General features: G+C 43.3%; 1 protein-coding gene and 1 long non-coding RNA gene across 3 annotated transcripts in view; one reads left to right on the top strand and one right to left on the bottom strand.

Moving 5' to 3' along the window:
• B3GNT2 (UDP-GlcNAc:betaGal beta-1,3-N-acetylglucosaminyltransferase 2) overlaps nucleotides 1–25,864 on the bottom strand; it is a 191,221-nt gene that overhangs the window by 78,515 nt on the left and 86,842 nt on the right. The gene's annotated exons all lie outside the window — the stretch shown is intronic.
• Nucleotides 6,004–25,131, top strand: LOC128311205 (uncharacterized). The gene is made up of 3 exons (XR_008289344.1): nucleotides 6,004–6,096; nucleotides 14,064–14,145; nucleotides 24,206–25,131. It is a non-coding gene; the product is annotated as an uncharacterized LOC128311205 (long non-coding RNA).

Below are 25,864 nucleotides of genomic sequence, written 5' to 3'. Positions count from 1 at the left end.
AGTAACGTAGTGGTTGCCTAGGACCAGGCAGTGAAAACTGGGGAGTGATTGTAACGGGCATGAAGGCTTTTTAGAGGTGATGAAAATGTTCTACAGTTGATCGTGATGATGGTTGCACAACTCTGTGAAATACCAAAAACCAGTGAATTGTACACTTGAAATGAGTTAATTGTATGGTAGGTAAATTATATCTCGAGCTATTATTTAAAGAAATAAAACTATGTGAGATAGCATTTTAAATATATTTTATCTTATTTTTTATCTTATTTTTTTAAAGTTTACTTATTTTGAGAGTGAGAGTAAGACGCAGAAGAGGGGTAGAGAGAGACAGGGGGAGAGAGAATCACACAGAGACAATCTGTCAGCACAGAGCTCAGTGTGGGGCTCAAACCCACAAACCGTGAGATCGTGACCTGAGCTGCAACCAAGAGTCGGACACTTAACCGACTGAGCCACCCAGGCGCCCTGAGATAGCATTTTTTAATAGTTCAGAAATCCCCCACCTTTTTGTGTTCAGAGAAACGGCTAACGGGTGTTCGTTTAAGCAGCACAAATGCTAAAACTGGAACAATAACAGAGAAAAGACTAACCCCAAAAGATCACCTCAGGCTCATATATGCAAGATAAGACCTGCCTCTACTCTTCTGCAATGACCATCTTGCTTTAGAAAACTACAAGTTTTCTTCCTCCTCCTTGAGGCTTTCCTCATTAATGAATGCTTTTCCTATTGCACTAGCCTGAATAAAATGATCTCCTTAATTGTTGGGTATATTTTGTCCTGGATGTTATTTAGACATAGGGTGCTCTTTGCTCTAATCTCTTTGGTTTGATTTTGTAAGCAACATAATTAATGTGTCAGTGGTCTTACCTTGGAATTATGAATCTGAACAAAGTGGTGCACGTATTTGAGTTTTGATAGCATGTGAAGTACATCATAACCTAGTCTGGCACAGTTTACCTGTTTTGTTAGTCAAGATATGCTTGACAAATTGTGGTTTCTGTTCCAATTCCCATTCTTCAGCACTTACCTGGTCCCTGGTAGGTACTCAATAAATATTTGCTGAATGATTTTAAAAAATCAACATATTATAGGCAGGGGGGCAAAAATAGTACAACTTCTTTGATGGTTTTAGTCTGGCAAAATCTATTGAAAAATACAAATACACACCCCCTTGACCTAGCAATTCTACTTCTAGGAATAAATCCTACAGATAACTCGCACATGTGCAAAGGGCCACTTAATAAAATGATTCTTTGCAATCACAAGAGACCACTAGGTTCCTAAATTTCTATCAGTAAGCTTAATTAAAACTGGTACATACACACAATGGAATAAAATGCAGATGTTAAAAAAAAAAATTAGGAAGTTCTCATGATACAGAATATCTCTGAGATCTATCTACTCAGTTCCAGCTACAATGCTTGCTTTGTTGCTCCTCATTAAGAGTACTGTCTGGTCTCAGGGACTTAGGGCAGGATATTATTTCCACTTTGAATGTTCGATTCCAGATTATATACAGGGCTCACTCCCTCACTCTCTTCAAGGCTCACCTCAAGTACCATTCAACCAGCAAGGCTTTCCCTAACCACTCTATGTAACATAGCAACAATCTCCACCACCATATACCAACACATACATATACTCCTTATTCCTTTATCCTGTGTTTTTTTTCCATACCACTTACCACATCACTATATATATATATACTTGCTTATTCATTCCCACAAAAATGTAAACTCTATGAAGGCAAAGAATAGATCTATTTTGTTCACTACCAAATTCCAAATGCCTAAAAGAATGGTTGACATATAGTAGGTGCTCACTAAATACTTACTGAATAAATAAATATGTAGAAGTGGAGAAAGTAAGATACTGGGAAGTGATTTTTAACATACTTCTCTTTTTTATTTTATATTTTTAAAGGAGCTTCGACACCCAGCGTGGAGCCCAACAGAGGGCTTGAATTCACAACCCTGAGATCGAGAGTCAGATGCTTAACCGACTAGGCAGCCCAGGTGTCCCACATGTTTCTCTTTTTTAAAAGCCTATCCATGCAAATGGTCCTGTGTGCAGGACGTATCTTTAAAAGGTTACAGAAGAAACAGATCGCGCTGGTTGCCTGCAGGTGGCTGGCAGAGAGTGGGAGGGAGGCTTTTCACTACACTTGTAGATTATTAACTGTCTGAAACTTTAATTTAAATGAAAAAGGAAAGCTCTCATGTCATTTCTTTTTTATAGCTCCACGTCGTGCTGCCGCATGGATGTATGGTAAGTCATTTCATCGGCCCTCTTTCGGTGGACAATTATTTCCAAACTTTTGCTGTTACACACGATGGAGTCTGGATATTTATTTTTCACATGTCCTAACAAATACGATGCTGAGGTCTTTTTATGACCCCCTAACTTGTGTTCTAAGTCTTTGCAGTTGAAAATGTAACCCACACCCCAGACTAAACAAAAGTTTCCTATAGGATTTGATGGCTGGAAGTGGGGCCGCCTCAGGAAGCAGAGGGTCCTGGGAAAGGGAGAAGGTAATTATCTTCATTAAACATTTTTGTATTCTCACTGATAAACTCACCCAATCCCTGAGCCTGTGCACATTCTACTAACTTACCACGATAGGGCCATCTTACAAAAGGGAGGGGGAATAAAACAAAATAAGAAGCTCCTACCCAGATGGCAAGACAGCTCGGTATTCCTAATTCACACAATGGAAAGAAGTCTGAAGTGGAAACTGAGAGTTCTGATTCTGTTACCGAGGAGCTATGTGACCTGGAGAAATCCCTTCCCCCTCTCTGGGCCTCCATCACCTCATCCGTGGAATGCCCTCCCCTGACAGCTCTGCTCTCCAGGCAGGACCCTGTTTACTCCTTCCCCTTGCACTGATGCTCTAACACTACGCTGAGTGACTCGGGGCAGCCCCCAGATGTAGATCTGACAAGGCCGCCTCTTGACAGTGACCCGGCTAGGCGTTTCATGGACCGGGCTGGCTCTGCACTGCTTTCGAGGGAAAAGCAAACAGAAAAACAGCTGCCTTTGTTTCCAGAAGTGGTCCTGCACCTATTCAGACTGACAGGTGAGCAGAGGCCCAGTTGAGTCCAAGGGTACAGTGGTGGGAACGCCAGAAACGGAGCACCAGGGCCCAGCCCCTTCAGGTTGCTCTGGCAGGACCCAGAGAGGCTGTCATGATTGAGTGCTCTTTGTAGCTCTTTCTCCAGTGCCCTCAGGGGCCCAGAGTGAGCTGGGAGGCCCTCCCTCCTGAAGAATCTGACAAGGAACCAGCTTCTTGGAATGTCTCCTCCCTGTTCTGCTTAATCTGAAAACAGACTCTGGGAGAGAAGTTGATGGGCATATTTTCACCACCCTGACCCTGGAAAGTGCAAAAGGAGGGCACACACATTCTTATTCTGTGGATCTGTACTTGAATCTTCATTTAGCAAAAAATATGAAGTTCCAAGGATTTAACCTGCTCAAGTCATGAATTTGAGAATAATTTTCGTGTTCATTTTCACAGTTTTTTTAAATGTTTATTTTTTATATGTATATATATTTTTAATGTTTATTTATTTTTGAGAGAGAGAAAAACAGAGTGTGAGTGGGGGAGGGGCAGAGAGCAAGGGAGACACAGAATCCTAAACAGGTTCCAGGCTCCAAGCTGTCAGCACAGAGCCCGACAGGGGGCTGGAACTCACCAACTGGTCGATCATGACCTGAGCCAAAGTCGGATGCTTAACTGACTGAGCCACCCAGGCGCCCCAAATGTTTATTTATTTTTGAGAGACAGCACAAGTGGGGGATGGGCAGAGAGAGAGGGAGACAAAGGATCTGAGGCAGGCTCTGCGCTGACAGCAGAGAGCCCAATGCAGGGCTCAAACTCACGAACTGTGACGTTTGACCTGAGCCAAAGTCAGATAGATGCTTAACCAACTGCGTCACCCAGGCACCCCATTCACAGTTTTTATCAGTAATTAAAAGTTCGTTAAATCAACAACCTGTGAAGTTCTCTGCTCACAAATTTTATCAGAAACTTGCTCAATGGAAGATTGCTCACTTGCAGGGTTTCTGGTTTTTACCAGAAACATGATCTTTTTGATCATCTTTTTGAATACTTTTCTTTTTTTGCCTTTTTCCTTTTCTGATCTTTAATGTCATTTTTTCTAAATTGATCCCAACTTGATTTGTACTCATTCCCAAAGAGCTGAGTTTACAAAATACAGCTGTTTTTCTTTCAAAACATTCAAAATTATTAACATTACAAAGCAAAATACAAAAAATTTAATTCATATAAAAATTTTAAATAAAATGTATTTAAATAAAGCTGCATTTTATATTAAAATTTTGGACTTTTTAAATTAAATCTTATTAAATATTGTTACAAAAATAAAACTTCATTAATTCTAGGATTTTAATGTCCACTTACTAAAGCAAAGCAAAGAATCTGTACCACACTTCAAATATTTTACAACCACAACTACACGTACACAAATGCAAGAAAAATATGAATTCTTTAGTATGGCAAAAAGTTCCCCAGACACAGAGGTATATTGTTATATAATGGTCCCTGACATATCACACCTCCCTGTGCCCAGCTCCTTTGCAATACGATTTTCACCATGCCTCCCATCAAGAGATAGAATCTCTTCTTTGGACCCCACTCCTTGGATCTGGGCGTCCCTTACTTCATTTGGTCCATAGAATGAGGCAGAAGTAACACTGTGCAGCTTGTAGCTTTTGCTTTCCTCTTGGGACATTTATGCCACTATGTAAAGAGGTCTAGAAGGTATAAGGCTATTTGGAGAACTGAGGCACCCCAGCCAACAGCCACCACACTGCCAAACATTTGAACAAAGCCATCTTGAACCATCCAGGCCCAGTGGTGCTGCTGCGACCCTTACAGAGATCAGCATAAAAACTACCCAGCTGGCCTAGCCCAGAATTGTAAGCAAACTGTTGTTTTAAGCCACCAACTAAGTTTCAGTGTGGTTTGTTGCACAGCAATCGATAACTGACATTGATATCGTGTGCAACTATTGTGGATACAAGCTAATTCCTGAATGCCTCTGGAAGCACAAATGAGAACAAAAAAGGGAAAAAAATGGATGCTTGGCACCACTGAGAAATAATATTTAGTTACACCAGGACCCAGTGAATTCATGCTCTCTGAGGGGAGGAGTGGAAGGCACTAGAGGGTTTTGAGCTGAGGAGCAAATTAATTTGTCTTCTCTATTGACACATACCAGCCAATTAAATTCTTTCTCACTCCAAAGCAGTGACTATCTCCAGGGTCAGCAGGGGCACAACCTTCACAGGATTTGGACTCAGCAGCCTCTTGTTTTGAGACTTATAGGAGGAAATGTGGAGACTTTGGGTATTAGGTCATGAGCATTCATGTTCAGGGTTACAGATCACACTGTGCCAGCCCAGAACTGAATGCAGAATCTCATAGGAGAAAAGTTCCCATGTGACATTTAATTTCTTCCATTTGTGACATGTGGGGCCCTCTAAAATGTGGAGGCTCAAGATGGAGGCACTCTTGACTAATCTAAGGGCAATATTACCCTGGACCCGGTTTGGGAAAATGGTTGAGGCCTTGTTTTGGGATTTGCCTGTGAACAGTGACTAAGGAAATTTGGTAATGGCTATTAAAATTTTAAGTATGCCAATCTCAACCCAGCTTTAGGGAAAATATCCTATAAAAATTAAAGGACCAATATATTAGAGTGGCTGTGCAAAAATGTTTAGCACAAACATTGTTTAAAGTAGGAAAAAGTGGAAACAATTTAAACATCATCAATAGGGAGATGGTTGAGCAAACTGGGGTCCATCCACATTAGCAGATGTTACACAACTGTTGAAAAGGTAGTTGTATCTTGACATATCTGACTGGGACTTGTATCTCATTTGGAGATTTATGCACTTTTTCATTCATTAGACATTTACTGAGCATCAGCCTGAACCTGGCACTCTTCTAAGTTCTAGGGATACAGAACTTAGGGAACTAAGTTCTAGGGATACAGGGAACAAGACAAGGTTTGCTATTCGTGGAATTCACCTCTTAATGGAGAAAGACAGACCACAGACAAGCAAATAACTATGTAAGTAATGGTGGTAAGTAGGTGCTGTGAAGAATAATGAAGGTGGGTTGGGAGATAGTCTGGAAGGAAGTAAGGGAAGGAACTTCATGGCATTCAGGAGGAAGGACTGTCTAGACAGGAACAAGAGCCATGACTTGGGAGTGTGGTTGGTGAGCTCTAGGAACATCAAGTACACCGAGGAAGATGGGAAGCCACTGAGGGTTCTGAGCTGAGAAGCACCGTCACCCTCTGGCTACTGTGACAACAGACTCAAGGGGGCGGGGGGAGCCGAGAAGAGTGAAGAGCCTGCTCTCCTGACAGAGAGGGTGGAGCTTAACCCTGTGGCAGAAGCAGCAGGTGGTCACATCCCCAATCACTTTTGAAGGGGGGTCTGCAGGATGTCCTATTGGAATTGGATGTGGGGTGTGAGCAAGAAGCCAGGTGGCCAGTAAGTACTGTTAATGAGAAAAGCTAGCTTCAGAGCAATGTGAGCATAGCACGATCCTATTTTTGTTCAAGTAAACAACAAATGAAGCACCCACTCTTCCCTGTGCATGGATCTCTGTGTAGGGGTTATACAAGTATATTCATCTGCTAGGGCTGTCATAATAAAATACACAGACCAGGTGGCTTAAATAACAGAAATGTATTTTCTCACGATTCTGGAGGACTGAAGACCAAGGTAAGTAAAGATGCAATCAGCGTTGTTCACGGTGAGACCTCTCTGTCTGGCTTGCAGACCTCTGTCTTCTCACTGTGTCCTCTCAAGGCTCATCTCTGTAAGACCCCACCCATATTAGTCACTTAACCTTTACTACCTCCTTACAGACCATCTCCAAATACAGGTAGTGGGAGTGGGGAGCGGGGCTTTAACATTCGAATTTGGTAGCAAGGGACATGATTTAGTCCATAACGATGAATATAGAGAAAGTTGTGAAAGCTGACCCACAAGCAGTTAGCACTGATCACCAGAGGGGCTATGGGCCAGTTGAAGGTGTTTATGAACTTTTTTCCTTTCAATAGCTTCATTGGTTGCAGTGAGTACAAGTCAATTTAAAAATCATTGACAAGGTTTTTTTTTGTTTTTTTTTTTTTGGTTTTTTTTTTTTAACTTTTTTTAACATTTATTTATTTTTGAGACAGAGAAAGAGAGCATGAACAGGGGAGGGTCAGAGAAAGAGGGAGACACAGAATCTGAAACAGGCTCCAGGCTCTGAGCTGTCAGCACAGAGCCCGATGCGGGGCTCGAACCCACAGACTGTGAGATCATGACCTGAGCCGAAGTCGGACGCTCAACCGACTGAGCCACCCAGGCGCCCCTTGACAAGGTTTTTAATATAAAAAAATTTCAAGAGAGAAAGAAAAAGCTACTTTGGCTCAGAATTCATTCCTGCACATAATTTTAAGGCCACCGTTAGCCTCTAGCTTGGAGATCCCATTCCGAGCTGCCAGTTCACTCTTGGCCTTGGCAAGGAAGGAGAGATGCTCAGGGAAGCTCAGCATTTGGCAAGGGGGCTAAGGAGCCAAGGAGAAAGGAAATGAGCATGACTTCCCTCCCTGAATCAGGTGTGGGGTGTCTACGACAGGACCTCCTCCCCAGCTCTGGCAAGCAACGTGAGGGAGACGGTCTGAGATGGAAGTAATTAGAAGGAGGCCTTAGTGAATTCCAGCCAGTGAGGCCAGTGGAAGCCTCAGCAGGGGGTCCTGCCACCCCCTCTCCATAGGAGATTCAGAGCTGGGCTAGAGCTGGAAAGCACTGGCACCCCCTGCATGAAACCCTCCCTGGTTCTCCCAAGCTCTAGTATGCTAGTTTCCCTGGTCTGCCCATTAGAAAGGAGAGAGCCTGTGTCTTTCACCTGTGTAGACCCCTCCGAGCACCATGGAGGGCTTGCGTCAGCCCAGCACCCAGAGACTGCCTCCGGGGTTCTGAGTCCCCCGCTCTGCCACAGCGCAACCCCACTTGAGCAAAGCTGCTTGACCTCACTCAGTCCCAGCTGATTTTTAGTGGAGGCAGGAATATCTACCTCACAGAGAGGTGGAGACAATGTGCTTGTTTCTCTAACATGGGACCTGCCCTGCAGACACACTCTGTCAGCGGGCACAACATGGTCACCTCGTGACAGAACCTGTTGCATGCCTCGCACTATATGCAGTACTCTGCACACATAGGCTCTCTGGAGCCTCACAGAGACCGGGATCCATTTTACAGCAGAGGAAAACTAGGGAAGAGAGAAGAGAGGCAATTTGTCCAAGAGCACGTTGCTCCGGAGGAGTGGGCCCAGCTGGGGGATTCAGGCCCAGCTCTCCCAGCCCACCTCCAGATGCTCTAGGGGCTGCTGAGAAGCCTGCAGGATGTAATCTGTGTGAAACTACCTGGAGAAGCCCAGGCCCCTGAGTAAACACAAAGTATCGGTGTCTCTAACTGTTCATCCCCAGCAAACATTTGAAAAGGAGCTTGGAAACAAGCACAACTCCAAGTAGTTATTTAGTACACAAACCACAGACATTGTTAAACTGCTCTCTTGGCCTTTGTTTTTGCAATAATTCACATCGCTCTGCTAATTACATCGTCTGGAACTCATGTTGCTTGTGCTTCATTTATGCACCTGACCTGAGGAGCTCCAGTCTCCTGGGCATGCAGGATGCCCACTCACAGGCATTGCTTGTCCCTTTTTGGCTGCACCTCAGATGGTCACATAGCCTCTAAAAAGCCTGCGGGACAGCCTCCCTGCCTCAATTAGGGCCCCTTTAGCCAGAAGGGCCAAAGACATACCGAAGTTAACTCCTTCACCCTCCAAAAAGTAAATAAATAAAAGGGAGTTTATAGAAACAATTTCAATTCACAGCAACCCAAGAGAACCTGAATAGCCAGGCCAGTCCTGGTGTTCTCAGAGAACATCCTGGTTCTTCAGGTTCTCATAAGCAAATTTCCAAATTCTCTTACCTTCCTGGGTTAGGCCTCAGGTCCTAGGTGCATACCCTGCTGCTGTCAGCCTACCCCTAGGCAGGGATGTGTGGTATAAAACAAGACCCTTTGGCCAGAGAAGATGTTCCCAGAAGAGGAGTGGGTTAGACGGAGTGATTAACCTTTGTCCAGGACTGAGAGATGTCACTGGAAGTGTGACTTTAAGGGCTAAAATGAAGAAAGTTTCAGGCAAACCCAGATGAATTAATCACCAGTGCCACCAACAGCCACATCTGTTTCATGTCCCTCTATCGTGAATTCTGAGGAACACATTTCTTCACATGAAATCAGGCTGTGTCAAAATCAGCAGTGTCCTACGATGGCTGTTAGCCAGGATCACACCTGAGTTCTCTGGTAGAGGATATGTGTTTGCCGGTCACTTCTGGGACACCAGCAACCTGAGGTCACCTTGCACTCATTTTCTGTTTGACTTCTTTAGGCTACACTGACAGTGCAGATTCAGACCTCACACCTCCATGAAGACAGGCTTGTGGTCCGACTTCTCAGGAGAGAATTGTTTTTCTCACTCTACACAGTGCCAAGATGGAGACATGCACATTTCCAGCCAGTCTCTTCCTTGGGAAGATTTCTTTATCTCTGGTGTCCCAGCTTTTATGTGGAGACTCTCTCTTCAGCAGTTCTCTGGCTTAGTGGTACATAGCAGTGCAGCTTACAGTTGGTATTGTCTCAGATTAGGTGCCATACAGGTGATCAAGCCCCAAGAGCCCACACAGGGGTGGAGGGGCAAAGGGATGTTGTTGGTGGTTGAAGGAGACACAATGCTTGATGCACTAAGCACTCAGGACTGGATCCAGAGAAAAGAGAAACTGTTCTCCCCAACAGGCCTCTTGGCCATCATAAGCCTCTCTCTGAGCTCAGGGGTCACTTCACAGACCACTTCACAGGGGTCTAAATGGCCTGGCAGTCTATTTAGAAACCTTCTATTTTTCTTTCTTTTTTTTTTTTTTTTAATGTTTATTATTTTGAGAGAGAGAGAGAGAGAGAGAGAGACAGTGTGAGTGGGGGGAGGGGCAGAGAGAGGGAGACACAGAATCCAAAGCAGGCTCCAGGCTCTGAACTGTCAGCACAGAGCCCGACGCAGGGCTCGAACTCCCAGACCGCGAGATCATGACCTGAGCTGAAGTTGGACACTTAAGCAAATGAGCCACCCAGGCGCCCCAGTTTAGAAACCTTTTCTTTACCAGTTTCTCTAGACAGGTCAGTGTTTAGAAACTTTGATAGCTTTCTCTATAAACACAGAGCCTATGTGTTTGAAGGTTGATAATCCCCTCCTAACAATCGCTTTTGTAGAAAACCCAGGGAAGCAGAACTGGCAAAGACAGAAAGAGGGAGAAGCAGTATTTGAACTTGGAAACCAGCATCCATGTTTTCTAACCCCAGATTTTCCTTCAGTTGCCTGCCTAGCATTTTCTGGATACATGATGCCCAGTTCCTTCTATCAGTTGATATTCCTGAAGGAAACCCTCAGCCCAATGCTCCTTGTTCTCACGGCCAGATCACCTCTCCTCGTGGCTTTCCAGGCCCACAATTTGTCTTTCCTGACTATCATCTCCCAGCTTCAAGGGCTAAGCTCCCTCCTGGCCCAGGGCAGAGATTGAACCCTCCTGCTGCTCATGGAGGCATCCTTTGGTCTGAAGACCAGCCGCAGTGAAAGCCAAGGCAGGTGCTAGGGCCTCTTGCCTCCGAGGAGGGAGGAAGGAGGGCAGGTGTGCCAACTTTAGGCTGACAAAGTAGAGGTATGAGATTTTAAAAGCGCTAAGAATCTGTCATATGCAAAAAAAAAAAGGGGGGGGTGGGCTTATATTGTCTAGTTTAACCTAAACTATATCATGAGTGAAAGTTGTTAAAAAAGAGGCCCAGGGGTTCTTGGGTTGAGTGTCCAACTTCAGCTCAGGTCATGATCTTTGCAGTTCGTGGGTTGGAGCCCCACACTGGGCTCTGTGCTGACAGCTCAGAGCCTGGAGCCTGCTTCGAATTCTGTGTCTCCCTCTCTCTCTTCCCCTCCCCCACTCACTCTGTCTCAGTCTCAAAAATAAATATTTTAAAAATTTAAAAAAAGAGAGAGAGAGATAGGCCCAAAGTGGAATCACTTGTGCTAAGTCCATATCCCCAAACCAAGACTTGCTACCTAATCTAACTGCAGTTTCAACCTTCCCTAGGAATGTAATCTTAACTGGTCAGTCTGGAATTTCCTGGTCAGCATTAGTGAGGTAATCTGTCTAGTAGACCCTTTTTGACCCCCAAACGCAAGTAATCTTGCCCAAAATAATCCTTTTTTTCCATTTATGACTTTCTTGTCCTACCCCCTCTCTGCCTTTAAAAACCTTTCCTTTTCTGTAGCTCTTGCTAGATGGGATGCTGCCTGATTCATGAATCATTGAATAAAGCCAATTATATCTTCAAATTTACTCAGTTGGATTTTTGTTATTTAACAAGGGTGTATAAAAGGAAACTGGGAGTCTGGTCTTAGTGAAAAGACCACTGGGTTTAGACTCAAAGATCTGCATCCAAACTCTTTGCTTTCTGGCTGTGTGATTCTGGATGAACTTCTTTAACAGATCTCGGTTTCCCCATTTGTAAAAAGGGAGTTATTATTGCCATTTTAGCACTGCATGAGGAGTAAATGGAATAATGTATGCCTTAAAACCCACTTTGTAGGCATTAAAGCATTATGCAAATACTTATCCTAGGCCTGGGAGGGAAGAGAAGGGGGTATTATGTTTAGTGCAATGTTTTTCAAAGAGAAGGTTGTGAGTCATCAGCAGATTGTGAAAAAAAATTAGTGAGTTCTGATCAACATTTTAAAAAATGAATAGAAAATATACGTGTATCCCAAGTAATAAGGGTGGGTATCGCTTCTTTGATTAAGTTGTATGTGTGCATGTATGTGTGTGTATGTATTAGTATGTGTGTTGTGTCTTTTACATCACAACACACATACTGACCCTTGATTTCTGTGCTAAATAATGAAACTAGAAATAAAGGGAGCTGTTTTTGCTTCGCTGTATTTTTTAACTGCAGCATTTTCACATTCCAAGAGTGGGAGAAGAATTCCTAGGCAAAGAATTTATCTTTTGTTTGGGAAAACACTTTAATGGGCTTTTTGGTTACGTAAAGGTAGGAGGCCAGGTTGAAGTGGCTAAACTCTGCATGATAAAGTCAATATTCGAGGGTTTCTGTTTCCTTTAGTGGTCCTAGAAGAAGAAACATGGGGCCTGGGGTTTCAGAGGAGAGAGGGGTTTGGGCTGGGCCCAAGGAGGAAGACCTGAGTAAAGGCCTCTCTCGACACAGTGTGACCAGAGCACTGGGGACTGCCTGTACTAAGTTCCCAATGAGGTTCCCCTCACCTGCATGTTAAACCCTTCCAAGGGTCTTCAAACCTTAAGTGGAATTGATTAGGCATCCTAGCCTACTTCTCTCCAGACAGCCCTGTTTCAGGAATGGTGGGCAGGTCCCTGTCTGGGAGCAAAGTGTAGATATTGTGTAGAACCTGTGATGGGGGAATTGGAAAGATCCAGGGGAAGCCAGGAGCAGTATGGAGTGAGAAGAGACAAACCATGAGGGTGAACACAAGTCCAGGAATTCTTGGAAATATTTGAGAGGGAATCCCTCTGGCCTCAGTTTATGAGTAATTTTCTCTAAATATTTAAGTAAAAGGTAACGATGGGAGCTTGGAAAATATGGGGACACCAGCCAAGTTAAGGGCTGATGAGACTCAACCACCTTTGAAAATTAGAAAGACACTAATCTGTAGCTTCAAGCCAGGCTCAGCTGGACTATGACCAGTGCCATTATTACCACCATCTCCTACCACAGGACACTGATTCATGACCCTGGGAGGAAGAATAATGACCTTCCAAAGATGTCCACATCTTAATACCCAGGACTCATGAATATGTTAGGGTACATGGCAAGATGGAATTAAGTTTGCAGGTGTAATTAAAGTTGTTAATCAACTGAGCTTAAAATAGGGAGATTTTGTGTGCCCAAATGCAATCACAAGAGCTCTTAAATGTGGGAGCAGGAGGCAGAAGAATGAGTCTCAAGGAAATGCGATGAGACAAAATTTGACTAGCCACTGCTAGCTCTGAGGACAGGAGATGGCCATGAGCCAAGGAATGAAGGCAGCTTCTAGAAGCTGCAACAGGCAAGCAAATCTATTTTCCCCTGGAGCCTCCAGTCCAATGAGGTTCTGACCTCCAGAACTGTTAGATAATAATTTTTTTAACTTTAGTTTTAAGAGAAGTTTTAGGTTCACAACAAAATTGATGGGAAAGTACAGAGATTTTCCACATACCCCGCCCCCCGCTTCCCTCACACAGAAATAGCCTTGCCCATTGTCAGCATTCCCCACCAGAGTGATCCATTTGTTATAATTGATGAACCTGCACTGACATATCATAATCACCCAAAGTCTATAATTCACATTAGGATTCACTCTCGGTGTTGTACATTCTACAAATTTTGACAAATCTACAATGACATACATCCATCATTATAGTGTCATGTAGGCTATTTTCACTGCCCTAAAAATCCTCTGTGCTCCTCCTGTTCACCACCTTCCAAAACCTTGGCAACCACTGATCTTTTTACTGTTTCCACAGTCTTGCCTTTTCTACAATGTCATATGGTTGGAATCATACAATATGTAGCCTTTCCTCATTGGTGTCATTCACTTAGTAATATGCATTTAAGGTTCTTCCATGTCTTTTCATGACTTGATAGCTCATTTCTTTTTAGCGCTGACCAACACTTCTGTATCAAAGTTCACTTATTCATTCACCTACTGAAGGACATTGTGGTTGCTTCCAACTCTGGCAATTATGAAAAAAGCTGCTATAAACATCTGTGTGTTGGTTTTGGTATAGACATAAGTTTTCAACTCATTTGGGTAAATGCCAAGGAGTACTGTTGCTGGATCATATGGTAAGAGTACATTTTATTTAGTAAGAAATGCCAAACTGTCTTCCAAAGTGGCTGTACCATTCTGCATTCCCACCAGCAATAAACAAGAGTTCCTGTGGCTCCACATCCTCACCAGCATTTAGTGTTGGCAGCACTCTGGATTTTGGCCATTCTGATAGGTATGTAGTGGGTATCTCACTGTGTATCTCATTGTTGTTTTTAATTAATTTGTGTTGTTTTAAGCCACTAAATATGTGGTTATTTGTTATGGCAGCAATAGGAAACTAACACAATAACACTGTGCCTGGAGATGACAAGGAACCAAGAGACAGGAGGTCTGACCTGGCTACCACCAGCTCACTGTGTTTCCTTGAATAGGTTACCTGATTATTTTGGGTTTCAGACACCTTAAGTCTAAACTAGGAGTAATAATTCCTCCCCTAGCTATAGCAAGAAGCAATGAGTCAATCTGGGATATAATGGTTGTAGTAACAACATGGGCAGCAGCCAGTGAAGAAAGCTGGAATGGCCAAGGGGGTGGTTTTGTGGCTCCATCAGTATTGGCATTTTTTTTGTGAGTTCAGTCTCTTAGAGATGCCTTCCACTGAAGTCATGGCTCAGACGATGATAACTCAGCAAGACCTCAGGCCTAGAGAAGCAAGCAGGGGCAGGAGCTGGCCTTGCTGGGGAGCTCAGGAAGGGGATGAGTCAGGCATAGTGTGTCCATGGATGACGCTGGGCAAAGCTTCCACCCAGACTTCCTTTCTAGAGTAGGAACCAGCCAAGGGCAAGGCCTTGCTGACATCTGGATTTGGCACCACTGAGTTCCCTGAATACCATGCCCATTCACCGAAGGTATTTAATGCTCAGCAGGACTTAAACCAGACATAGACTCATAGGAAGCATCATTTAATAATAATGACTTCCAGGTGTTCTCTACTCCTGGTTGCTAATCCTCCCAAGAATGCTGCATTGGTATTCATCTTTGACACAGTTTCTAGAACTGGCATAATGGCATGCAATTAGTAAGAAGTAGAGCCAGGATATAAACTCAGATCTGTCTGACCATAAACTAGCCTGCACCTTGTGCACCTAGCTAGAAGGGAGCTTGAGTCCTGCCTCTCACTTTACGAATGAAGAAGACAAGCAATTTGTCAGCTTGTTAGAGCTAGACAGAGTTAGGACTCAGTTTCCTGACTCTTGGTCCATTGTTCTTTCTTTTAACCTCTGGCATTCATAGACTTCTTTAGGAAGCTGATACAAACTGTGGATCATCTCTCTCCCAAAATGAACATCTATACACCTTTATTTTCTCTACAATTTTGGGGTGAGTTTGTGAACCATCCCCCTCTATCTATAGACCCCAAGTTAACAGCCACTGCTTCTCTTATGTGCTATGAATAGGATAGGAACTCTAAGGTGATTGTATATTAACCAGGCTTGTAAAAGACAGAGTTTATTCTCCTTATAAGTCATACACTCCACCTCATCTTTCACCCACCTTCAGTTTTTTATAACAGCTTGAAGGGGAGCAGATTTTGCCACCCCAAAATATGTCTCTCTGACATAAGGATTATTTTGAGCTAAAGGCAATCAAAAACCAGCAGATCCAGGGAAAGTTCTTTACCTCCCCCTCAACTGCCTAAATTTACATTGGAAAGTGGGTCTGTACCAGAAGGAGAGCTATTACCAGAAATACTTTTTTACCTAAGAAACTTATCTGCATAGTAGGGTAACCTTTGTTTTATAAACATCTCCTCTCACCTTCATGTGAGTGTCCTTTCTTTCCTTTGTATTCCCAGACCTCTACACTTTTCCTTAACTCAGGATGCTATATAAACCTCAATTACCTGGCTGTTCTTTGGGTGTCATATTTTTATGGGGCTCCTGTATGTATGAAATTTGTTTGTTTTTCTCCTGTTAATCTGTCTTATATCCATCTAATTACTAGACTAGCCAAAGAACCTAGAAGGGAAGAAGGGAAAAATTTTTCCACCCCTACAAGCTCCACTGAGACATAATTCACATACTGTAACAAGCTTCTCTGCCATTTCTGCCTTTTCCATACTTCTGAAAAATGAGAATAATTCCACAACTCCTTGCATTGCTAAGAAAAACTATAAGGCCATTTATATGTCATAATTATTAGTGCTATTGCCAAATAGTCATTTCATTTTTATCCCCTTCTAGACACATGTTAGATTATACTTCTTGATGTTGGGAAGGAAAATTTTTCCTATACTCTTCAAGATTCTTCTGGCTGGTCTAAGAATCAAATCAACATGAGCCAGATTAATGGAGAAAATCAAATTTAACTCTGTACATATGAGGAATCCACATAAATATGAGGGACTCCAAAAACAGTCAGGCAAAATTATGTATATATGTCATTCTGAGCTAAGGAGAAGGGAGTAGGGTCTGGGACTTCAAAGAGAAGGAAGAAATTTTACAGGAAGATGAAAAAGAGTAAATGTTTGGCAAACAAATGTTTGCTGGGCCATACAGAAACAGTGGGACAGAGAGAAGAATTTTAACAGATTATGCTAAAGTCCTCCCTAGTTTGTATCATGATGAGGTTATTATAGTGATAGCTCCCTTCCTGGAACAGGTCCTCTATCTGAATTCTTTTAGGCAGTTAGGGGGAAGGTCAAAGTTTCTTCCTGAGTCTTTTGGGCCTTGATTATTTTCAGCTAAAAAATAATTCATATGCCAAAATGGCACATATTAGACTGATTCGTTCTGAAACCCTACATTGGTGTCCTTGTGGTTGGGTACAGTCATGTGACCAGTTCCAGCCAATTATTTTCTTTGGCTAATAAATTTTGAGAAGTGATTCATGTCATTTTTGGGCCAAATGTTTAATTTGTGACTGAGACCTACTATGACATTGCCATGATCACGAGCAATGTTCTGAATAGTGGCTGCTCCATTGCCTTTGAGTGAGAGGGAAGAGGTATATGAACAGAGTAATCTGTAATGAACCCATACCGTGAGTGAGATATAAACCTTTGTTGTTTTAAGGTACTGGGATTTTTTTTAAAGCAAAACCAGTCTGTCTTGACTCCATAAAATATGTGGATGTGCTTTACAAGCTACAGGACACTTACAAATATAAGGGATCGTCATTACCCCAATTGTTCTTTTCCTGACATTGCCAAAGTCTTCATTTTGAGACAACATATATTCTGTCTAAACAGATGATTGCTCATCAATGTCCTAATGGTCAACTGTAGGAATGGTCGAAGGGCTATTTTCATGGTCCCCAGAGTGCAGCTAAAAGAGAGACGTTTTGGTCTTCTTTGGGGATGGCAGCATAACTGACCAGCCACTAATGAAATATCTTTTGATTTGAGGAACATTTGAGTGGTTTCATCCTAAAAATAGGGCCCCAAAGGAATTTTGGGTAGTTGTGCTGCTCCTTTTACCTGATTTCTTCCCTGTTAACTCAGCCAAGCCACTCTTGATGCTGTCAGCCAACTGGCAAAAGTTAAAGGAGACCATCCTAGAGACAGTATTTGATATGCTATACTAGAGAACCAAAGTAACCAAACACAAGAAATAGAATGATAAAGAAAGAGTTTGGGGTCAGACAGACTGCTTAGGTTCAAATCTCAATTTTGCCACTTACTAGAAGTATAATCTTGGGGACATGGCATAACCCATCAGACCCTTGATTTCCTCACCTACGGTAGCTAGTCTGCGAAGATGCCCTCTACTCAACAGTGAACCCTGTCTCACAGGGTTCCCATTCTTCTGTAGTTCCACATTGAACTTGGCTGCATAAAATGACCAATGGGATGCAGCAGAAGTGATGCTAGGTCATAAGAAGCCCTGATCTCTTGGAACACTAGCTCTGGGGAAGCCAGTGGTCACGTAAGAAGTCCAGCTGGCTTGATACTATGCTGCTGTGAGGGAGCCCAACAGGGAGAGACCATGTGGAAATACATATACCTAGCCAGCCTCCAGCTGTCCTGTCATCTCAGCTGAGACATCAGACACATAAGTAAAGAAGCCATCTTAGATGTCCAGTCTCACTGACTCCAGCCCTAGCCACCATCTGATTACAACCACATGTGAAAGTCCAAGAGAGAACCACCCAGCTGACCATCCCAACTAACAGAAGAAGTCTAAGCATATAAATCATTGTTTTAATCCACGAAAGTCTTGGGGGTGATCATTACACAGCAAGAGATAACCAAAACATCATCTGTGAAACAGGAATCATAATATCAAGTGTACATGGTTGTGTAAGAATAGAGAAAATGTGTATAAAATGCCTACCACAGTGCCTTTGCACTTTATAGTAGCTATTTGTAATAAAAATGATATGTCTGTGTAATCACGCCCAAATGGAGCAATCTTTATAATTGAAAAATACTGGCACCTACAACGAGGTCATTCTTGTAATAGATACAAATGTGGCAGGGAAAGAAGGCAGAAAGAGGTACAGCTGGTTGAACACTGGAGCTGTCGAAGGTCATGGCAGAGCAGAGGAGCCAGGGACAAGATACGTTTGGGGCTGGAGATGTGAGAACCTGAGAGAACTCTCAGGCCTCCAGCTTATGTTCCTTGCATATCAATAACAACAAGAGGAAATGAACACAGGAAAGAAAACCAATGCAATATTTATTTCCCTGTATTCTCTGTAAACTATGGCCACTTAAGTTTTATATTGGTTCTCTGGATTAACGAAAAATGCCCTTATATTCAAACTGAATCTTCTGCTGATGTGTAATTGAAAAACAGAAATGAAAAAGAACTACAGTGGGGCTGAAATGGCTCAAGTTCAATGAGGTCTATTAGCCTACAAAGGGCTGCTCCAGATAAGGTTCACACTTTTAAATGTCAAGGAGACTGCTCACCCAGGAGCTCCCCAAAGTCATTTTTCAGGGCAAAAAGTCACACTTAATTATGCTCTGAGCTTGAGAAATTCCATGAGTAGCAGCTGTTTCTCTCATAAATTAGGCTGAAAAAAAGAAATGCTTTGTCCCATCACTCATGACACTAACAATTTCAATGCCGTTGTGGAGAAATGAAGGCAAAGGACAGTCAGAGAGAAGAGGAAGGGAAGGGAAGTGCTGGGAGTTGGGACGCCAACCCCTGAGGCAGACCAGAGGGTCTGAAGTGGAGCAGAACACCCCCCTCCCCGTTAATTCCTTCCAGGTCTTTGCCCCCCTCTCTTATCCTTTCATGCACCTCTTCCTGGAATTCATGCTGTGCCCTGTAAATTCCTTACTAAAGCTCTTCTCAGGATAAAATTTAACAAGCAAAATCCTGCTGAAGGGCAGTGATTGCCATCATTTAAAATAAAGACATTTTCAAGTCCTAGGAGATCTCTGAGCAGAGAACAAAGCCTCAAAGCAAAGAACTTGTTTCTCATCTTGATTTAAAATTCAGTGAGCAGACAGGAGAAGAATGTTTGCAGAGAGGGGCAGGGTCCTATTCCACCCGTGAAGAGCTGGTCTTATCTCATTCTCTCTAATCAGAGTGCCTACTTACATTACTGTAATTTAATTTGTTAATGAAATAGTCCATTCCTCTAGGATTTCATTTTCTTTTTCCTGCTAGATTTGATTATAAAGCAGTGTTTTTAACTCTCCATCATAATTGTAAATCCAAACTTAGGGGAAAAATTGCTAGTCGCTCTGTCATTATTCATTTAGATTTAGGCATACAAATGTATATTAAATATTAGCCTTATTTCTTAACCATTACTATTTCCTTGTTTTTCATCTTCCCCTATCCTGAGATTTTTGCCTTGATTCATTTGTTGCTTGGAAAGAGGCTCTTCTTCTGAATAAATTCCTCAAATGAAGTGTGTGGGTGATATACTTTTCTTTGCTATATCATATTCAAAAATAACTTTCACCCTGACGGGTGACACTTGTCAGGTGGGCTTATAGAATTCCTAGGTCAAGTTCATTTTCTTTCAGTTGTCATTAGGTGTTATTCACAGTCTTCTAGCTTCCAATGTTGCAAATGAAAAGTCCCACGGGAATGCTTGGGTGGCTCAGTCAGTTGAGCTTTGAGCATCAGACTTCAGCTCAAGTCATGATCTCTGCCCAGCATCAGGCTTGCTGCTGTCAGTGAGGAGCCTGCTTCAGATCCTCTGTCCCCCTCTCTCTGCCCCTCCCCTGCTCATGTTCTCTCTCTCTCTCTCTCTCTCTCTCTCTCTCAAAAATAAATAAACATTTAAAAGAAACGAAGGAAGGAAGGAAGGAAGGAAGGAAGGAAGGAAGGAAGGAAGGAAGGAAGAAAGGGAGGGAGGGAGGGAGGGAGGGAGGGAGGGAGGGAGGAAGGAAGGAAAGAAAATCCCGATGAACAATCTGAGGCTCCTTTATAAGTTATTTGTTCTTTTCGTCTGGAAGCTCATACAAATTCTGTGTCCTGGGAATTGAGGAATTTTACAGGATGTTACCAGATGTCTTTTTTCTTAATCTCAGCCTGGAACTCAGTGAGCTCTTTTAAACTGCAAGTCTTTCTTAAAGTCAGACTTACTTTCTCCTATCATTTATTTAATTCCTATACCACCTCCAGCAATCCCTTTTATCCTTCATGAGTGCCTATTTCTCTCATTAGGTGTCCTGAATCTGTCCTCCAAGTTTTATTTTATTTATTTATTTATTTATTTATTTATTTATTTATTTATTTATAGCATGTGGGGGAGGGGTAAAGGGAGAGAGAGTGTCTTAAGCAGGCTCCATGTTCAGCACGACGTGGGGCTGGATCCCATGACCCTGGGATCATGACCTGAGCCAAAATCAAAAGTCAGGTGTTCGACTGACTGAGCACCCAGGCATGCCCTCCACGTCTTATCATGGCAAAATAGCATGGCCATTAAGAAGCAGAAAATGTGGTTAACAGTAGTATTTAACAGCACAGTCACAGAAACCAGACAACCTGGGAGTGAATACCAGGTTTGCCACAGCTGTGGGATCTTGGGATTGACCCTTAACCCTCCTGGGCCTGTTTCTTCAGCTGTCATATGGGTTAGAGTCCTTAATGCCTAGGTTTTAGTAAAAGGTAAGTGTGTTAAATATACGCACGTTTTGATAACACAGTTATTGTTCTCCCTCAACTCTTTGTAGTCCTGTTCTGTGGTCTGACATTTCCTTCTACTTGATATTCCAGGGCATTGATTCATTTTTCCATTCTGCCCTTATGCTCTTTGAATTAATCTACTGAGTTTTTAATTAGAACATCATGTTTTTAGTTCCAGAAAGTGTTTTTTTAATTTTTTTAAATGTTTGTTTATTTTTGAGAGAGAGCGCGAGCATGAGTGGAGGAGGGGCAGAGAGAGACACACAGAAGCTGAAGCAGGCTCCAGGCTCTGAGCTGTCAGCACAGAGCCTGACGCCGGGCTCAAACCCACGAGCTGTGAGATCATGACCTGAGCCGAAGTCAGACACTTAACCGACTGAGCCACACAGGCACCCCAGTTCCTGAAAGTTTTAATGCTGTATTTAAGTCTTCTTAAATGCTCATGAGGTAGATTGTATCACTGGTCTCAATTACTCAATGTTCCTCTCGCAAGATGCTAATACTTATCTACTCCATTGAGATCATGCTTGGAAGGTGACTTGGCTTAGCCAGTGAAATGTGAGTAGGACCCACAGAGGCCACTCCCAAAAAGAAGTTTTAAGAGCCTTAATATGGTTCTGTCATGTCTTTTTCCCCCTTGCATGAGCTCAAACCTTCCAGATAGGGGGCTATTCCTTTAGCTTAAGTCCAAAATGGCAAAGGCTAGGGCAGCTTTCTACATCCTGAGTAGAAACATAACTCTTTCTGTTAGAATTTATTTGGGGCCTTGAAGAGAGGTAAGAATGCTCTGTGTGTGTACAGATACCCTGCCAGGGGGTAAGTTCGTAGCTGTGTGACCTTTTTTCCTACTTTTTATTTGACTGTATTTTCCCAAATTATTTTTACAATGAGCAATCAGTACTTGATAGAAACAACTAGAACACCTTGAAGCATTTCCTTTAAATGACTGTTTTAAATGACAGTGGAACAATTCCCGAGAGACCCTTTTCTAGACTCGCCAGAGGAAACAGCATATTCAGGGGCACCAAGGGATATTGTCTGGAGGGTTCGTGCAACAAATGACAGGAGTGCTGCTGGTCTGAAACACAGCTCCTTCCTCCCTATCTTTGGCTCAGGTGGCAGGAAGGCCATTCTCTGGATATTTCCTTTCAGAGCCACCACTTCCCCCCCAGCTGCAGAAGGCCAGGATGTAGGCTCTGTTCCTCTGCTTCCATTCTGCCTTTTCATGGGAAAGGGCCAGGTGCCAGCTGAGGGGGCAGGTGGCCGTTCCCTGCTGACACGACATGCCCTTCCTAGCTTTCTCTCTGGAAACTTCAAAGATCTTAGTGAAAAATAAACAACATGGGGTAAGAATACTGGACAGGGAGTCAGGAGTCTTACTTTCAGCTCTGCCACTAAGACTGTGACCTTAGACAAGTCACTGAGCCTCAGTAAAATAAAAGTGACAGCTATAAATGAAAGGTAACAATCACAACCATCTCACAGGGTGTGTGTATGTGTGTGTGTGTGTGTGTGTGTTTAAGGGGGTCCCAATGTGATGATGTTATACAGAGCATTTTGCAAACTGTAAGGAACCATCATCGTTCATCTTGTTAAGCATACTGGCCTGGGGGTGGAATGGGGTCGGGGAAAATAAGGCCCCAGAGTCACTTGCAAATCTCATATTTTGGGAAAAAATTTGGAGATAATAACAATATCTCTCTGTTTTCTTGTCTCTGAACCATCACATTTCCCCCACCCCTTCCGTGGAATCTCAGGGTGTGGGTGTGGTGGCAGGTGTGGGCCCTGTAATCACAATACTCAGGGGGCCTCCTTCCTGTTACCTTCTGCCCTGGTTCAGCAGGCATGCGTGTTGTGGGAAAGCCTTTCTTATGTAAGATCAAGTGCAAATGATTAAATAACTGTCAAGTGTTTCTCTGCTGGCCCATCATGAATCCTTTAATTAAAAAGGAGGCGTCCCTTAATGACAATGGCTGTGACATCTTCTCTGCCATTGTGTCCAGTATAGATGCTACCTAGCTGATCTCTCTGGAAGGGGAGGAAACGCCTCCATCAAATAGGAGGTGTGCTCCAGTCCTCAGGCCACAGAAACACAATATCAGTGCAGAGCCTGATGAGGGGCTGGAACTCCTGTGAAGCAGTGAAATTGTGACCTGAGCCAAAATCAAGAGTCAGACACTTAACCGACTATGCAACCCAGGCACCCTGTTTTTTCTTTTTAATGTTTATTTATTTTGAGAAAGAGAGCAAGCAGGTGAAGGGCAGAGAGAGAGAGGGAGACACAGAATCCAAAGCAGGCTCCATGCTCTGAGCTGTCAGCACAGAGCCCGACATGGGGCTCAAACTCACGAACCGTGAGATCATGACCTGAGCTGGAGTCAGGTGCTCAACCGACGGAGGCATCAGGTAGCCCTGGCTGGTGCTTTCTTATACTTTCTTAAGGAAATTTTCCTTTTTCAAAAGAAAATATTTTATTTTTAGGTAATCTCAACACCTGATGTGGGTCTCAAACTCACAACCCTGAGATGAAGAGTCATATACTCCACCAACTGAGTTAGCCAGGTATCCCCCAAATTTTCCTTTCTCGAGTGCAAGAAAGATAGCCATCTATCTTTTCCACAAAGATAAACATGCTTCGACACTGTCCTTAATCCCTTCAGAGTTGATTTCATGTGTGTGGTGTTAAATGGGGATCCTGTTTCATTTTTAATCCATATGTATGTTTTTCTAGTTCCAGTTATTAAATAGTTCCTCTTTCCCCCACTAATATGGCATAGCTATTAACATTGTATTTCAGACTGATTCTTCATAGGAGAAAAACATTTTTCACTCATAGTCTTAATAAAATATTATGTTTACATACTACCTTTAAAACATTTTGTCAAGGGCCACCTTGGGTGGCTCAGTTGGTTAAGCATCTGTCTGACTTCGGCTCAGGTCATGATCTCACTGTGTGAGTTCGAGGCTCACGTTGGGCTCACTGCTCTCAGTGCAGAGCCCGCTTCAGATCCTCTGTCCCCCTCTCTCTCTGCCCCTCCCCTGCTCATGCTTTCTCTATCAAAAATAAATAAAAATTTAAGAATAAATAAATAAAACATTAGGTCAATATATTACCTTTTCAAAAAGCTGTTGAAAAGTTATCACTTCTGGAAAATGTATTTCCTCACTGGCTATGCTTCTGGTCCTTTTCCTCCTCAGCGTTCCTCATGACATCAGGCAAGCACCTGACTGATCCATAAGAGACTAGAGCTAGTGGGAGTTTCGACAATTGGTCCACAAACAGAGGACTCCCAGGTTCATCTGGACTAAAGTCAGAGACACCTTCAAACACTTGAGGGAACCAGTTCTGGGGATGCAGTCTGGGAATGGGTTGGCTTAGAATCAAGCTGAGCAATAGGGCATTGTTGTGATTGGGTCGAATTGTGTTCCTTAAAAAGATATGACTTAGCCTCTGAATCTGAATGGTAGTAGAGTCTTTGCAGATGTAATCAGGCTAAAATGAGGTCATAATGGATTAAAGTGGGCCTTAGTCCAATGATTGGTATTCTTATAAGAAGGGGAAATTTGAACATAGAGAAGGCCATGTCAAGACGAAGTTAGCGACTGACATGATGCATCTACAAGCCAAAGATTGCCAACAACCATGAGAGGCTGGGAAGAGGCAAAGAAGAATCCTCTCCCAGAGCCTTCAGCAAGACCATGGCCCCACTGCCCACTTGATTTCTGGCTTCTAGCCTCCAGAAATGTGAGAGAATAAATTTCTTGTGCTTAAAATCACCCAGTTTGTGGTATTTTGTTAGAGCAGCCCAAGGAAACGAATACAGGCACCTCCTCCTTTACCAAACAATAGCAATGGTTGGTGTTGGGGGATAAAAATAATGGACAAGTTCTCAGACTCTCTCATCTCTTGGAGGGTCCTAGCTCCACTCTCCTTGGTCTCTCCCGAGCCCCTCCTCTGAGGAAAGGAGCGTCGCTCTATCAGCCATTCTTGAGATACAACTCAGGGGAAGAGAGGAGGGCATGGAAAACAGCCAAGGGCAGGAGAGGCTGAGAGCCGGTGGAGAGCAGAGGCATCTGCGGCAGGTGAGAGCGATGGCGAGAGAAGGCAGAAAGAGAAGTGTGAGAAGCACTGAGAATCTCACACTGCCACTGAGAGAAATCAAAAGCATTGCTGAGGACTGTGTGTTCACTTCGCAATGAGAAATGCAAGTGAAAGACGAGTTATTTTTAAATTACTTTTGGTTTCATGGGCTCTTGGCAGAACGGGAGCTCCAGCACGAAACAGAGCCATGTGGACTGAGGCCCCAAGAGCTTTCCTGCCTCCTCATCAAATGCTTTCTGCCCACCAAGCCCTGCTAAGTGCTTGGCAGAAATACCTCCTCTCCTCCTCACAGCAACCCCACAGAGAGAGGCTGATTTAAATGATAAAAGTGAGGCCGGTGAGCATTCGTTAAATGGCCAAGTTCAAAAAGCTTAGAGCTCAGAGCTAGCAGCAGGCAGGGGTTTCAGGGCAGCACTTGCAGCTGGCGACCAACCAACCCTGCACCTGGTCTGCACCCTTAGCACAGCCTTGCCTGCTAGAATAATGGCGGCTTTGTTTCCCTCAAGGAGATGATATGAGCATGTGTTACTGACATGAAGCCCAGCTAGGCAAGGGGGCAGAGGTGGTGGCTATAGAATAGGATCTGGAGCGTAACTGCCAGAGTCGTCCCCCTGCGCCCAGCCATGCCTCTTTCTGGCTGTAGGAGCCTGTTATCTTACTCCCTGGGCCTTTGTTACCTTATCTGTAAAATGGGCATGATAATAGTTCCCACCTCAGAGTGGTTGTGAGAATTAAGTGGGCTAATGCAGTAAGTG

Source organism: Acinonyx jubatus, chromosome A3, assembly GCF_027475565.1.
Source record: "Acinonyx jubatus isolate Ajub_Pintada_27869175 chromosome A3, VMU_Ajub_asm_v1.0, whole genome shotgun sequence".
Lineage (NCBI taxonomy): Eukaryota > Metazoa > Chordata > Mammalia > Carnivora > Felidae > Acinonyx > Acinonyx jubatus.
This window is presented reverse-complemented; position numbering and strand designations above follow the sequence as displayed.